The sequence below is a fragment of the Antechinus flavipes genome, chromosome 4 (genome assembly GCF_016432865.1).
Source record: "Antechinus flavipes isolate AdamAnt ecotype Samford, QLD, Australia chromosome 4, AdamAnt_v2, whole genome shotgun sequence".
NCBI classification, from domain to species: Eukaryota; Metazoa; Chordata; class Mammalia; order Dasyuromorphia; family Dasyuridae; genus Antechinus; species Antechinus flavipes.
The window spans coordinates 82,002,497-82,016,546 of NC_067401.1; the positions used below are offsets into that span (position 1 = coordinate 82,002,497).

Genomic DNA, 14,050 nt, shown 5'->3' on the forward strand with positions numbered 1-14,050 from the left:
AAGAAAATATTTTAATGATCTAGAAAAAATAACAACAAAATTTATATGGAACAATAAAAAGTCGAGAATCTCAAGGGAATTAATGAAAAAAAAAATCAAATGAAGGTGGCCTAGCTGTACCTGATCTAAAATTATATTATAAAGCAGCAGTCACCAAAACCATTTGGTATTGGCTAAGAAATAGATTAGTGGATCAGTGGAAAAGGTTAGGTTCACAAGACAGAATAGTCAACTATAGCAATCTAGTGTTTGACAAATCCAAAGCCCCTAACTTCTGGGAAAAGAATTCATTATTTGATAAAAACTGCTGGGATAATTGGAAATTAGTATGGCAGAAATTAGGCATGGACCCACACTTAACACCATATACCAAGATAAGATCAAAATGGGTCCATGACCTAGGCATAAAGAACGAGATTATAAATAAATTAGAGGAACATAGAATAGTTTATCTCTCAGACTTGTGGAGGAGAAAGAAATTTGTGACCAAAGATGAACTAGAGACCATTACTGATCACAAAATAGAAAATTTTGATTACATCAAATTAAAAAGCCTTTGTACAAACAAAACTAATGCAAACAAGATTACAAGGGAAGCAACAAACTGGGAAAACATCTTCACAGTTAAAGGTTCTGATAAAGGCCTCATTTCCAAAATATATAGAGAAATGACTCAAATTTATAAGAAATCAAGCCATTCTCCAATTGATAAATGGTCAAAGGATATGAACAGACAATTTTCAGAGGATGAAATTTAAACTATTACCACTCATATGAAAGAGTGTACCAAATCATTATTGATCAGAGAAATGCAAATTAAGACAACTCTGAGATACCACTACACACCTGTCAGATTGACTAAGATGACAGGAAAAAATAATGATGAATGTTGGAGGGGATGCGGGAAAACTGGGACACTGATGCATTGTTGGTGGAGTTGTGAACGAATCCAACCATTCTGGAGAGCAATCTGGAATTATGCCCAAAAAATTATCAAATTGTGCATACCCTTTGATCCAGCAGTGTTTCTATTGGGCTTATATCCCAAAGAAATACTAAAGAAGGGAAAGGGACCTGTATGTGCCAAAATGTTTGTAGCAGCCCTATTTGTAGTGGCTAGAAACTGGAAAATGAATGGATGCCCATCAATTGGAGAATGGCTGGGTAAATTGTGGTATATGAATGTTATGGAATATTATTGTTCTGTAAGAAATGACCAGCAGGATGAACACAGAGAGGCCTGGCGAGACTTACATGAACTGATGCTAAGTGAAATGAGCAGAACCAGGAGATCATTATACACTTCGACAACGATATTGTATGAGGACATATTTTGATGGAAGTGGATTTTTTTGACAAAGAGACCTGAGTTTCAATTGATAAATGACGGACAAAAGCAGCTACACCCAAAGAAAGAACACTGGGAAACGAATGTGAACTATCTGCATTTTTTTTTTCTTCCTGGGTTATTTATACCTTCTGAATCCAATTCTCCCTATGCAACAAGAGAACTGTTCGGTTCTGCAAACATATATTGTATCTAGGATATACTGCAACATATCCAACATATAAAGGACTGCTTGCCATCTAGGGGAGGGGGTGGAGGGAGGGAGGGGAAAAAAATTGGAACAGAAACGAGTGCAAGGGATAATGTTGTAAAAAAAAAAAATTTACCCTGGCATGGATTCTGTCAATATAAAGTAATTATTAAATAAAAATTTTAAAAAAAAGAAAAAATGCTGTAAATCACTAATAGAAAAATACAAATTAAAACAAATCTGAAGTATCACCTCAAATGCAGCAAATTGGTTAGGATAACAGAAAAGGAAAATGACAAAGGCTTAAGAAGATATAGAAAAATAGGCATAGTAATGCACTGTTGATGCAGCTGTGGAATTATGCTCCAAATACTATAAAATTGTGCACACCCTTTGATACCAAAATACCACTACTAAATCCATTAAATGAAAAGGAACCATGTGTACAGAAATATGTAGCATCTTTTTTTGTGGTGGCCAAGAAGTGACATCTAAAGGGATGCCCATCAATTGGGGAATGGTTGAACAAATTATAATACATAAATATTATGGGAATTCTACTGTGCTCTAAGAAATGATGAAAAGGATGATTTCAGGAAAACCTAGGAAAATGAATTCAGAGTGAAGTAGCAGAACCAAGAAAACACTATATAAAACAATAATGATACTGTACATATAATCAACTGTCAACCATAAAAAACTTTGTAATTGATCAATATAGTGATCCACCACAATTCCATAGGATCTTGATGAAAAATTCTACCCACCTATGGATTGAGAATTCATGGACTTAAAAGTACAGATTAAACCATATTTCTTACTGATCTTTTTGGGGTGGTTTTTTTTTGGCAGGAGGGCATAATTAATGCAGAAATGTTTTAAATGAGTTCATATGTACAACAAATATTGTAATATTTGCCTTCTCGATGGATGATGGAGGAGGTAGAAGAAAGAAATTAGAACTGAAAATTTTAAAAAATTGATTGGGAATCTAAAAGTATATCCAGAAACCTCAAAATGTGAAGGCTTCTAGAAACCTTGAACCATGAAATGAATGGTTAGTTTACGAGGTAAGAGAGTGTAAGTGGCCTCAATTAGCTAAATCCTAAAAAGAAATATGAATAGAGGAGAGTCTTTAATTGCTTACAAAGAAAAGAAAAAGATTAAAAACAAAAAAGATCCCAGTGCACTCAAAGAAAAAAGTTCCCCAGCATTCACTCCACTTGTTCTTCCAATATAACACAGTTGGGACCCTCTTACTACAACTTGATTGATACCAACTTTATCAACTTCTCCATCAAGGCAAAGTTGGACTTAGTGCAGTTAATGACGGATTGTCTGTATGCCACATGCATTCCTTGCATAACTGACTGTAATGACTGAAACTGAAAAACTGGGACAGAAATACCAAGCTAGTCCGGAGGACTGCAAAGGACTCATGATTCGAACAATTGCCATACTCACACAAAAGAACATATACAGATGCTTCCATAGTCCAGAGGGTCACAAAGCACAAGTTGTTGATCAAGACCTTAAGCAAAAAATTCAAAAGATCCCTGGAGCTCCCATCAAATATATTTCTAACCATAAGTATAATATCAAGAGAATGCCAGATGGCTATAGAACTCCTCAACTACATCATCAAGAGACTGAACTTCCTTTTTTTTTTTTTTAAATAACTTTTTATTGACAGAACCTATGCCAGGGTAATTTTTTACAGCATCATCCCTTGCACTCACTTCTGTTCCGATTTTTCCCCTCCCTCACTTCACCCCCTCCCCCAGATGGCAAGCAGTCCTTTACATGTTAAATAGGTTACAGTATATCCTACATACAATATATGTGTGCAGAACCGAACAGTTCTCAAGACTGAACTTCCTATGATGCCAATCTACAAAATACCCATACAATTAACAAAGAAATACCATTCTATTCCATTATTTGTGATATTGTGTAAAATGTGCTTACAAGAGACTTACTTTTTTAATCTATTCCAAAATGACCTTTGTATCTTAATGAAAAAAATCATTTAATTTACATAAAAATCAATTTTGTTCAGACATTTCTATAGATTGAGTTATTCTTGTTTCATTCTTCCTAACTGCTGGATAATGATCTTTAAACAAGTATTTCCATGGATTTTCTCCCCTTGACTCTACCACTTCAGTAGAAACTGCTTCTATGTACGATTTTATTATATTGAGAATAAACCTATAAATGAGGGGGGGAGTGTATTCATAAATTAGGGAATGAATAAAATTATATAAAGAATGGAATATTACTGTACTCGAGGATGAAAGATTGTTTTAGAGAGTCCTGGGAAGACTTACATTAATTAATGTAAAATAAACAGAAATAGGAAAATAATTTATACAATAATAGTAATAAAATAAAGAAAAATAACTGAAAAAATTAGGAACTTGGATTAGTATAATTATCAATGATTTCAGAGGACTAAAGATGAAACATGTTATCCACCTCCAGATAGAAAGTAAAGGACTCAGAGTGAAGAATGAGAAATATTTTTTTTTGACATGGCAAAAGTAGACACTTGCTTTGCTTAGTAACACATTTTTAACAGTTTTGTTTTTCTTTCACTCTCATTTGTGTGAAAGGAAAAGAAGATGGATTTTTACTGATTTTTTCTCCTAAATAAAATATAATTTTTAAAAGGAATAGTAATCTTTCCCTCATTCTTTCTTTTCCTGTCTGCATATCATATGGCAGGACTTTTCAAAACTTTCCCTGAAAGGGTGAAAAAGAAGCTGATATTCTGTTACACTGGCAACATGTCCACTGTGAACACATGACAACCAAAGAATATGTCCTGCCTATGCAAACTCTCTTCTCTAACAGTGAACCTGAGACAGCTGCATCAAGTCTTATTTAATTTATCTTTTGAGTTCAAGCAGGCCAGAGCTGGTACTGTACTGGAAATACACCTCTAAATAGACTACGAAACTTCTTGGAAGAGAAGCCCACCAGTAGCCAGAAGATAAGCACAAGCCCTAAATCTGAATGCCAAAAGGCAGGGTTATGGAGGGAACAGTATCAGTAACAAATGCAGACCTGAGATGAACTGGAAAATGCCAAGTGAGCAATCTCACAAATTGCTCTATTTTGACAGTTTAAAGTCTCAGCTTCTAGTGAAAGAAAGTGTAGCATTAGTCACAAGTTAATGTGGGTTTTTTTTGTGCTAGTGCACTTATGAGTCATTGTGCTTAACATTTTTTGTGTAGAAATAATAAAAAGCTGACCTCTACCTGATTTCATTCCATATTCTACTCTCCAACTTCTCACTCCTACAAATTTGTCACAGAGATCCTAGACAGAAGCCAAAAGTTCTAAGTTTAAGTAGATATTTAGATATCAGAGGTGAAATTTGAACTTAGGTCACTCCACTCCAAATGTAGTCTTCTTTCTCCATTGTACCAGATTAGGTCACTATAAGTCAACAATACATCAGTATTTTCTACTAGAGGGTGATTAAACCAAAAATTCTCCAAGGCTCTTCATAAAATTACATACAAATATGTATAAACTGATTGTGCAGATTTCAGAACTGAAGGCTTCATTATTGTCTTTATCACAAAATCAGAGATTCAGATTCAAGTTCAGAGACCTCTACATATCCAGAATTCTTAGTGTGTATACACACACACACACACACACACACACACACACACACATATGTGATCTTATATATATGTAGTTTGATAATCTTATATACATATATATGTAATTTGATGATCTTATTAACATTAATCAAAATTAATATGGGGAGACATATATTTGACAAAGGTGGTAATCACTATTAGGAAAATCCTTAAGGCAGAGTCTGAAAAGAAAAAATATTCCGTACAGACAAAAATACCCAAAATGTGCTGATTGTATCAAACCCAGAACACTGAAGAGCCTCCTTAAATAAAATTCCAAATCATCCAATTCTTCTTTATTATACCTATATGATATAGGCAGATAGACAATTCATATAGTCAATTCATCAGTACTTATATCCTGATTTGGGGCTATAATTGGAAAATACTTAGTGGGATCACCTTTAAGAAACTAAGTAATCCCAAGCTTCTCTCTGAAATAAGGTCCTTTTTTTTTTTAAACAAAAGTAATCTTCTGATAATGTTACATGAATACATGAAGGTCAAACTGTCTTAAAAATTAAAGTTATGAATAACCACTCACAGGCAATGAAGAGCACATGGTAAGAGGCAGCAACATATCACCAATTAAGAACTCTTTTTACTATACCACATAACCTTTAACAAATGCTTACTTACATATACAGATATACTGATAATTATATTATCTTAACATAAACACCAAAAAAAGGGGGGAAATGCAAGATGATACAATGGAAATAAAAAACATGAAGTTGGGAATCAAAAAGCCTGGATTTCAATCCCAGCTCTTGCTTTAATCTTTAGCAATCAGGGCTTCAGTTTTCCTTATTCATAAAACAACCTTAACAAATTTTGACTTTTTCCATATTTACTAAAATTATCTATGGTACTCCTCACTATAAAGCACTATTCACTCATACACGTCTATATTAAGATCCCCTCAACACATATGTCCAATCATGTAATATGTTTATCCTTACACTTCAATACTTGTGACCTCAATCACATAAGTACTCCCTTTATCAGTTCAAATCATAACCCTTATGCTACTTCTTATCCTATGTTGTTCTTTTTTGAGGGAAGAGAGGAGGGCAGGCAATTGGGGTTAAATGAATGGTCCAGGGTCACATAGCCAGTAAGTGTCAAGTGTCTGAGGAATGATTTGAACTCAGGTCCTCCTGATTCCATGACCCATTCTCTATCCACTACACGATCTAGCTGCTCCATCCTATGTGATTTTTAACTAGTCAGAGACTAAACATTATTAAGTACCTACTATGCAAATAGAACTATGTGAAACACTGGGGATACTAAAAGAGGCAAAAGACAGTTCCTGCCCTCAAGAAGCTTACAATCTAATAGAGATAACATACAAGTGTGTGTGTGTGTGTGTGTGTGTGTGTGTGTGTGTGTAAGATAGATAAATAGATAGAACTATATATAGAATGAATTAGAAATGAGAGAAAACAATGGAATTAAGAGGGACATAAAAGGCTTTCTGTAGAAGCTAGGATTTTAGTTGTGACTTAAAGAAAAACCAGAGGGGGGTGGGGAGTGGGAGGGTGGGAGGGCTGTGGAGCCAAGATGACAGAGAAGATACATGCGTCATTCTAAGCCCCTCTTCTACCCTCATTACTAATTACCAAATTCAGCCTCAGAAATAGAACTTGACTGATAAAATCCACGAATATTGGGAGTACAACTATTATACAGGAAATCATCAAAGAGAACTGCCCAGATGTAATAGAATCAGAAGGTAAAACAGGTACTGAAAGAATTCATCGAACACCTTCTGAGACCCTAAAATAAAAACTCTAAGGAATATTGTGGCTAAATTTCAGAACTATCAGACTAAGGAAAAAATATTACAAGCATCCAGAAAAGAAAACAATTCAAATACCGAGGAACCACAATAAGGATCGCTCAGGATCTAACTGCTTCCACATTAAAGGATCGAAGGGCCTGGAATCTGATATTCCAAAAGGCAAAAGAACTTGGAATGCAGCCAAGAATAAACTACCCAGCTAAACTGAGCATTTTCTTCCAGGGAAGAAGGTGGACATTTAATGAAACAGGTGAATTCCATTTGTTTCTAATGAAAAAACCAGAGCTAAACAAAAAATTTGACCTCCAACTATAGGATTTAAGAGAAACAGAAAAAGGTAAAAAAGAACTCTTGACAACTGTATTTCTGTTATGGACATATATAAAGAGTACATGTATAATTTGATTTTATTGATATAATATAAAAAAGGAAAGTAAAAGTTGAAAGGGAAAAGTATCAGAAAAAGGGAAAAGGGTGAGATAAAAAAGAGGGAAACCACATCCCATGAAGAGACAAAGGAAACCTCATGTCTGAGGGAATTTAGGGAGGGGGAGGAACATTATGTAAATCTTACTCTCATCAGATTTGGCTCAAAGAGAAAATAATTAACATATTTGGTTTACAGAGAAACTTCTCTCATCTCATTAAAAAGTGGAAGAGGAAAAGGGAAAAGAAAAAGAGTAATAAGGGAAAGGTATAAGAAAGGGGAAGGGAATCAAAGGGGGTGGGAGGGATTCTAAAGAGGGAGAGCTGTGTGAGGCATGTGGTACCCATAAGTTCAATACTGGGGAAGAGGGTAAGAGGAGGGTAAGAAAAAGAAAAGCATAATCTGGGGATAATAAGATGGCAGGAAATACAAAATAAGTAATTTTAACCATAAATGTGGATGGGATGAACCCTCCCATTAAGCAGAGGCAGATAGCAGACTGGATCAAAAGCCAGAACCCTACAATATGTTGTTTACAGGGAGATACATACAGAGTAAAGATAAAAGGCTGGAGCAGAATCTGTTATGCTTCAGGTGAAATCAAAAAAGCAGGAATAGCTATCCTTATCTCAGATCAAGCAAAAGCAAAAATTGATCTAATTAAAAGAGGAAGGAAACTATATCTAGCTAAAGGGTAGCATAGAAAATGAAGCAATATTAATACTAAACATATATGCACCAAGTGATATAGCATCTAACTTCCTAAAGGAGAAGTTAAAAGAGTTGCAAGAAGAAATAGACAGCAAAAATATAATGTAATAAATGATATAATATAATAAAACTAAAATATAATAGTAGGAAATCTCAACCTTGCACTCTCAGAATTAGATAAATCAAACCACAAAACAAATAAGAAAGAAGTTAAAAAGGTAAATAGAATATTAGAAAAGTTAGATATGATAGATCTTTGGAGAAAACTGAATGGAGCCAGAAAGTAGTACGCTTTCTTCTCAGCAGTTCATGGAACCTATACAAAAAACTGACCATATATTAGGACATAAAGACCTCAAAATTAAATGCAGAAAGGCAGAAATAGTAAATGCATTCTTTTCAGATCACAATGCAATAAAAACTACATTCAACAAAAAGCTAGGGGTAAATAGACCAAAAAGTAATTGGAAACAAAATAATCTTATCCTAAAGAATGATTGGGTGAAACAGCAAATTATAGACATAATTAATAATTTCACCCAAGAGAATGACAACAATGAGACAACATACCAAAATTTGTGGCATGCAGCCAAAGCAGTAATAAAGGGAAATTTTATCTTGTTACAGGCTTCCTTGAATAAAATAGAGAAAGAAAAGGTCAATGAATTGGGCTTGCAACTTAAAAAGCTAGAAAAAGACCAAATTAAAAACCCCCAATCAAATACTAAACTTGAAATTCTAAAATTAAAAAGAAGAAATTGATAAAATTGAAAGTTAAGAAACTATTGAATTAGTAAATAAAACTAAGAGTTGGTTTTATGAAAAAAACCAATAAAATAGATAAACCTTTGGTAAATCTGATTAGAAAAAGGAAAGAGGAAAATCAAATTGTTAATCTTAAAAATGAAAAGGAAGAACTTTCCACTAATGGAGAGGAAATTAGAGCAATAATTAGGAGTTACTTTGCCCAACTTTATGCCAATAAATTTGATAACCTAAGTGAAATGGATGACTACCTTCAAAAATATAGACTTCCCAGATTAACAGAGGAGGAAGTAAATTGCTTAAATAGATCCATTTTAGAAAAAGAAACAGAACAAGCTATTAATCAATTCCCTAAGAAAAAATCCCCAGGACCAGATGGATTTACATGTGAATTCTACCAAACCTATAAAGAACAATTAACTCCAGTATTATATAAACTATTTGAAAAAAATAGGGAATGAAGGACTCCTACCAAATTCCCTTTATGATATGGACATGGTACTGATACCTAAACCAGATAGGTTGAAAACAGAGAAAGAAAATTATAGACCAATCTACCTAATGAATATTTGAGAAAGAAAATTGTAGAGCAATCTCCCTAATGAATATTGATGCTAAAATCTTAAATAAAATATTAACAAAAACATTACAGAAAATCATCCCCAGGATAATACACCATGACCAAATAGGATTTATACCAAGAATGCAGAACTGGTTCAGTATTAGGAAAACTAATGCATAATTGAATATATCAATAACCAAATTATTATATGATCATCTCAATAGATGCAGAAAAAGCATTTTATAAAATCTAACAACCATTCCTATTAAGAACACTTGAGAGTATAGGAATAAATGGACTTTTCCTTAAAATAATCAATAGCATCTATTTAAAACCATCAGTAAGTATCATATGTAATAGGGATAAACTGAAACAGTTCCCAATAAGATCAGGAGTGTAACAGCGTTGCCTACTATCATCATTACTATTCAATATTATATTAGAAATGCTAGCTTTGGCAATAAGAGTTGAGAAAGAGATTAAAGGAATTAGAATAGGTAATGAGGAAACCAAATTATCAATCTTTGCAGATGATATGATGGTTTACTTAGAGAACCCTAGAGATTCTACTAAAAAGCTAATAGAAATGATTCATACCTTTAGCAAAGTTGCAGGATACAAAACAAACCCACATAAATCATCAGCATTCTTATATATCATTAACAAAATCCAACAGTTAGAGTTACAAAGAAAAATTCCATTGTTGATAATATAAAATATTTGGGAATCTTTCTGCCAAGGGAAAGTCAGGAACTATATGAGCAAAACTACAAAACACTTTCCACACAAATAAAGTAAGCTCTAACCAATTGGAAAAATATTAAGTGCTCTTGGACAGGTTGAGCAAATATAATAAAGATAACAATACAACCTAAACTAATCTACTTATTTAGTGCTAAACCAATCAGATTCCCAAAAAACTATTTTAATGACCTAGAAAAAATAACAACAAAATTCATCTGGAAGAACAAAAGGTCAAGACTTTCAAAGGAACTCAAATGAAGGTGGCCTAGCTGTACTAGATCTAAAACTATATTATAAAGCACGGTCACCAAAACCATTTGGTATTGACTAAGAAAGTTGATCAGTGGAATAGATTAGGTTCACAGGACAAAATAGTCAATAACTTTAATAATCTAGTGTTTGACAAATACAAAGACCCCAGCTTTTGGGTTAAGAATTTACTGTTTGACAAAAACTGCTGGGAAAATTGGAAATTAGTATGGCAGAAACTAGGCATTCACCCAAACTTAACACCATACACCAAGATAAGGTCAAAATGGGTTCATGATTTAGGCATAAAGAATGAAATTATAAATAAATTAGAAGAACATAGGATAGTTTACTTCTCAGACCTGTGGAAGAAGAAGGAATTTGTGACCAAAGAAGAATCAGAGGTCATTATTGATCACAAAATAGAAAATTTTGATTGTATCAAGTTAAAAAGCTTTTGTACCAACAAAACTAATGCAGGCAAGATTAGAAGGGAAACAATAAAGTGGGAAAATATTTTCACAGTCGAAGGTTCTGATAAAGGCCTCATTTCCAAAATATGTTGAGAATTGACTCTAATTTATAAGAAATCAAGCCACTCTCCAATTGATAAATGGTCAAAGGATATGAACAGACAATTTTCAGACAAAGAAATTGAAACTATTTCTAGCCATATGAAAAGATGCTCCAAGTCATTATTAATCAGAGAAATGCAAAATAAGACTATATACCTGTCAGATTTGGCTAGGATGACAGGAAAAGATAATGCTGAATGTTGGAGGGGATGTGGGAAAACTGGGACATTGCTACATTGTTGGTGGAGCTGTGAATGGATCCAGCCAATCTGGAGAGTGATTTGGAACTATGCTCAAAAAGTTATCAAACTGTGCATACCCTTTGATCCAGCAAGGTTCCTCCTGGGTCTATTTCCCAAAGAGATCTTAAAGAAGGGAAAGGGACCTGTATGTACAAAAATGTTTGTGGCAGCCCTTTTTGTAGTGGTTAGAAACTGGAAACTGAATGGATGCCCATCAATTAGAGAATGGTTGGGTAAATTGTGATATGTGAATGTTACAGAATATTATTATTTTGTAAGAAATGACCAGCAGGATGATTTCAGAAAGGCCTGGAGAGACTTACATGAACTGATGCTGAGTGAAATGAGCAGGACCAGGAGATCATTATAGACTTCAATAACAATACTATATGATGCTCAATTCTGATGGATATGGTTCTCTTCAACAATGACATGAACCAAATCAGTTCCATTTGTTCAATAATGAATAAAACCTGCTACACCCAGCAAAAGAACTCTGGGAAATGAGTGTGAACTACTACATAGAATTTTCAATCCCTCTATTTTTGTCCACTTGCATTTTTTATTTCCTTCACAGGTTAATTGTACATTATTTCAAAGTCCAATTCTTCTTGTGCAGCAAAATAATTGTATGGACATGTATACATATAATGTATTTAACATATACTTTAACATATTTAACATGTATTGGTCTACCTGCCATCTGGGGGAGGGGGTGGGGGGAAGAAGGGGAAAAATTGGAGCAAAAGGTTTTGCTCCATATACTGAATAATTACCCATGCATGTATCTTGTAAATAAAAAGCTATAATAAAAAAAAAAAAAAAAGAAAAGAAAAAAGAAAAACCAAGGAGGTGAGCTGTTAAAACAGAGAAGGAAGAGCATTCCAGGTATGAAGGACAGACAGAAAAAATGCCTGAAGCCAAGAGATAGAATATCTTTTTCATGGAACTGTCAGGATCAGTGTCACTGGATTAAAAATTAGATGTTGGGGGGTAAAATGTAAAAAGAGATTAAGTTATAAAGGATTCTGATTGCCAAAAACAGCATTTTGTATTGGATCGTAAAAACAACAGGAAGTCACTAGAGTTTACTAAGAAGAGTGATATGATCTTAGACTTGTGCTTTAAGAAAATTACTTCAGTAGCTGAATGGAGAATGGATTAGAGCAGGGAAACAAATGAGGCAGGTAGACCCAGCAGCTACAGTAATGAAGGCCTAAGGTGAAGAGGGCCTGATCTTTTTATAGATCTACTCAATGCAATAAAGGCCTTCCTTCAAGTTCTTTATATTTGGGAGTACCAGTACAGAATCTAACCTAGTTATCTATTATACTTATTCCTAATTCCTAATATATAATATGACCATACCCATTTCTGATAATTTCCTGACTAATAAAAATTATGCCACATCTCACAAACTGCTGATTGTCATTATTGAAAATATGCTGCAGGCCACTTATAATAATGAAGACAGCTAATAGCCAACACTTATGTGGCATTTACTAGGTACTAGGCACTGTGCTATGTGCTTTAGGATTATTATCTCATTTAGTACTCATGAGAAACCTGAGTGAAGGGATATTATCCCCTTTCTGTTGTTATTCAGACATAGAGTCTATTCCTGACTCCATGGACTATACATTACAAATCCTTTTATTTTCCACTATTTCCCAAAGTCTGTTAGTGTTGTTTCCATGAAACTATCTATCTCATCCTCTTTTGCCCCCTTTTCCTTTTGCCTTCAATATTTCCCAGCATCAGAGACTTTTCCAGTAAGTCCATTCTTCTGATTACATTTAATCTTCAAAATATTTAATCTTCAGCTTCAATATGTGACCTTCCAGTGAAAAGCTGGAATTGATTTCTTTAAGTATTGACTAATATGATCTCCTTGCTGTCCAAAGGACTCTCAAAAGTCCTCTTCAGCACCACAATTCAAAATCACTAATTCTAATACTCAATACTCAGCTTTCCTTAAAGGCCAATTCTCACATTTATACATTGTTACTGGGAGAAAAAAAAACATAGTTTTCACTATACAGATCTTGGACAGCAAAGTGACATCTGTTTTTTATCCATAGTTACTTTCCTTCTAAAGAGCAGTGTTTTTAACTAAAAGACTACCATTACTTTAGTGATATTAGCATATTCTAATTTCATTACCTGTGATCCTTACTGTGTACCCAGTGTAAATTCTGGTTTGACTTCCATACCTTATATCTAGTATCACTTGTTTTTAGGTTTTAGGGATTTTGATTTAGTTTTAAGAAAAGGTTGCCAGGATAATAGTCCCTTTTCTGATGCCTAGTAAGCCAGGTATTAACTCTGTTAAATTTGATGATTATTTATAAAATGCTTTGGATTTTTTGATATTATCAGAGATAATTATAAGCCTACATTGAAAACTGATCTACTTTGATATTGTCACATTTTAGAAATGCTATTATCAGGGTGCCAGCAAATTATGTTCTCTCCAAATCTCTGCTGAAGCAAATGTACATGTCTATGACATACTATCCTATTAGGCGTGAGCTTTGTGATCATGACAGCATATGTCCCATACAGAAGACTCTTTGAAAATGTATAGGAAAAAAACATTTTGTACTCATGGATGATTTTTAAGTAAAAGAAAAATCAATACTCAGTTTCCTTTCAACTGTGATGGAATCTCCTTTGGAAGCTGATCAAGTTTCCTTCATTTGTGAAATGTGAAGCTCCAAGGGAAGCTATTTTAATTAGTAGAAAGTTCCCTTCACAATCTCCCAACCCCAGTT

The 14,050-nt window shown here is 33.8% G+C and overlaps 1 protein-coding gene and 1 pseudogene across 13 annotated transcripts in view; one reads left to right on the top strand and one right to left on the bottom strand.

Moving 5' to 3' along the window:
• CDC42BPA (CDC42 binding protein kinase alpha) overlaps positions 1-14,050 on the bottom strand; it is a 347,897-nt gene that overhangs the window by 317,113 nt on the left and 16,734 nt on the right. The window lies entirely within an intron of this gene.
• LOC127559556 (rRNA-processing protein FCF1 homolog) lies at positions 2,377-4,141 on the top strand (annotated as a pseudogene).